Consider the following 2910-nt stretch of genomic DNA (forward strand, 5'->3'; position numbering starts at 1 on the left):
TTTTTTTTTTTTAACTTATTAAGATGATTTGAGGTTTTACTGATCTAATTTATTTAATTTTTTTTTGGAAAATTACTTTGGCTCCCCAAAAAAGTGATCCATAAATTAAGTAATTGATTATTTTTAAGATTAATTGAGGATTGCCTAAGGAACTGTAATTTTATTACAAATGTGTTTTCCTTAAACCACAAAAAAATCACCAACTTTTTTGAAGCTGGGGGAATATTATTTATGTAGATTCAAACAAATGCTGAATGTGCTCCCTTTTAAAATGAGAAAATAACCTTCAGCTCCTCTAAAATGTGGAGTTTGGCATTTTACTAAATTTCATAGGGAGAAAATGTAATGAGTCAATAAACCCAATTTGGAGGCTGGTTATTGTCACATAAATTAATTTGCCTGCTAAATGATCAGATTCACATCCACCTTTTTCCCCACCATCTGCCTCACAACAAAGTTGGCATTGTACTCCTTTGAGGACAGACTGTAAAAATGTCATTATTTAAAGGCTTATTATCCACCAAGTCATGTTAAATTCCAATTTCCTTGTGCTTGCAGGCTGACCAGGTAAAGAGCATAGTTTGGAATTTTCAAAAGAATTACATGCACCAGCGGTGTACCTTGAGGCATCTCTGCATTGGGCCCTTGTCCAAAGGCGAGGTGACTCCCGTGACCTTGGACTCCTGCTGGCAGGCCACTCCCACTCAGTGCCACGCAGCCACGTTGCCATGGCTCAGCTCTGACTTGCCTCTCCAAACACTTGTGATCTGTGAAATCTCTCCTGACTGTCACACTGAGTGATCCCATCCCGTTTCTCTGCACAATCAGGCACCTGGCAGGCTTTGCCAAACAGAATGCTGGTTAGAGAGGGGTGAGTGGCTGCCAAATCCCTGCTCCGGCCAAGTCCTAAATATGACCCTAATGGAATCCAAAGGCCAAGATCGTCCTGACCGTGTTCTTACTACAAGCCCTGTTTAACGGGGGAAGGGGAAATGTGTTCAGTAGAAAAAAAAAAAACACGATAGCTATAAGAGAACAGCTTAATAATTAAAGATTTTTAAAAGTCAGAAATTAAATTCAGAGTCACAATTAACAACCTTTAAAAAAAAAAAAAGCTATTGACAGGTAGTTTTTTATGTGTTTTGTTTTTACTTTTTCATTTGTTGTCCCCCAGTAGTCAAGATGGCATTATACACACCGACTCATTCTGCATTGGGCAATTCCTGCCATTTTAGCCTCACTATATTAACATGGTGTAAGCTTGTCAGATAACTCAGTTTGTTGGAAATACATTAAGTGTAAATAATGACAATTACTCAAGAAATTATTGATAATTACATAATTTTTTTACAAAGGTACCAGGAATATAGTCTGGCCTCAGATTTTTATAAATGTGTATTAATCCAACTAAGTTCTGAGGACTTACTCTATATTAAACAAGCAAAGACAAACACATTCTAAAGGAGAAGTCTGTGCTCATTGAGGCTCCTTGTCTAGACTCTAGAAGGAAAATCAGACAAGTAAAAAATAATCGACTACAGTGTATGAAATAAGCAAGTGTCATATTAGGTTCATTAGAAGGGCAGATTGAGGTCATGGAAGGCCTCCCAGTGACAGGGACAGGGGTCGGCATAGCCTAGCATGGATGTGACTGCGAAACATGCAAGAAATAGGAAGGAATTCTAGTCTCAAAGGTTTCAAATGTCATGAAAACAATTTTAGAATTTGTTTAGTTGGAAACCATTGAAGAATTTTAAGCAGGAGAATCACCCCATTGGGTATGAGTTTTAGAAAGTTCCTTTATTCCACCAGCATTGTAGCAAATGTGTTGAGGCGAGGGTGATATTTGAGGTATGACAACCAGACTGCAGGCTTGTATGGCTTAATCCAGGCAGGAGATTATGCAGGTGGGAACTGGGCAGTGACAGCGGGAATGAAAAGAAGGGGTGTGTTGAAGATGGTGGGTAGGAGCCATCCATAGCAACCGGTGAAAACAACATGAATGGAGAGGGAAGGCAGATGTCACAGATGACTCTCAGATGACTGTAGAGGATAATTCATCACAACAATAGAGTGAATTTCCATTTCCAATTCAAGTTGTGAAAATTAAAAGCAATGAGAGATATTAATGACCAATTTACTTGAAGGACAGACAGTTAACTTTGCAGATGAGAAGTAATGAGATCATGCTAAACCAACAGCATGGAGGTGAAGCAGAAGGAAAATGACAGAAATGAATCACCAAGTATTGTCTATTGCTCAACCATCTAGAGAAGGATTTGGGGAAAGTAGAACACAAAAGTGCCGAGAGAGGGTGGGAGATGTGGAGCAAGTGCGTTTGTGTTTTAATTTCTCAATTTGGGTTGGGAAGCAATAAAAAGGCAAATAAGACTTTGGAACATGCTAAATATGTCTCTCATGGATGGCGGTGGGAGGGATCTTAAGGTTATTAGGAAAAGAAGATGTTGACAGAAGCACAGAAATTCAGGGCTACCCACCTGCTTGTGAACCACCCAAGCACAGAGAGAGAAGCATTCAGTCTTAGAGGAAGGAAACTCCGAAAGCAGGTGAGGGTGCCAGCCCCCATCCGGAGTCCCAAGTTGTTTTTTCAGAGCTTGCCATGTGCAGGCCCTGAGTCAGTAAAGGGATCTTACCTCTGTAAAATATGTTACTCTGTGAGTTTCCTCTCCAAGATACTAAAACATTTGGCTGCTCTGAATGTTGGGAAGCTAAAGAGGAAATGAGAACATTTTAAACAACAGAAGAATACCAAGGCAAGTTCTGAGTGTTGAGAGTTCTAGGCTGACACAAAATTTGTCAGGTTAATTTAAGTTGTAAAAGCTAAATATTGTGGGCTGATTTCTGTCCTTTCAAAATGCGTGTGTTAAGGGCCTAACCTCCAGTACCTTA

The sequence above is a fragment of the Macaca thibetana genome, chromosome 8, assembly GCF_024542745.1.
Source record: "Macaca thibetana thibetana isolate TM-01 chromosome 8, ASM2454274v1, whole genome shotgun sequence".
In the NCBI taxonomy this organism is placed as follows: Eukaryota; Metazoa; Chordata; class Mammalia; order Primates; family Cercopithecidae; genus Macaca; species Macaca thibetana.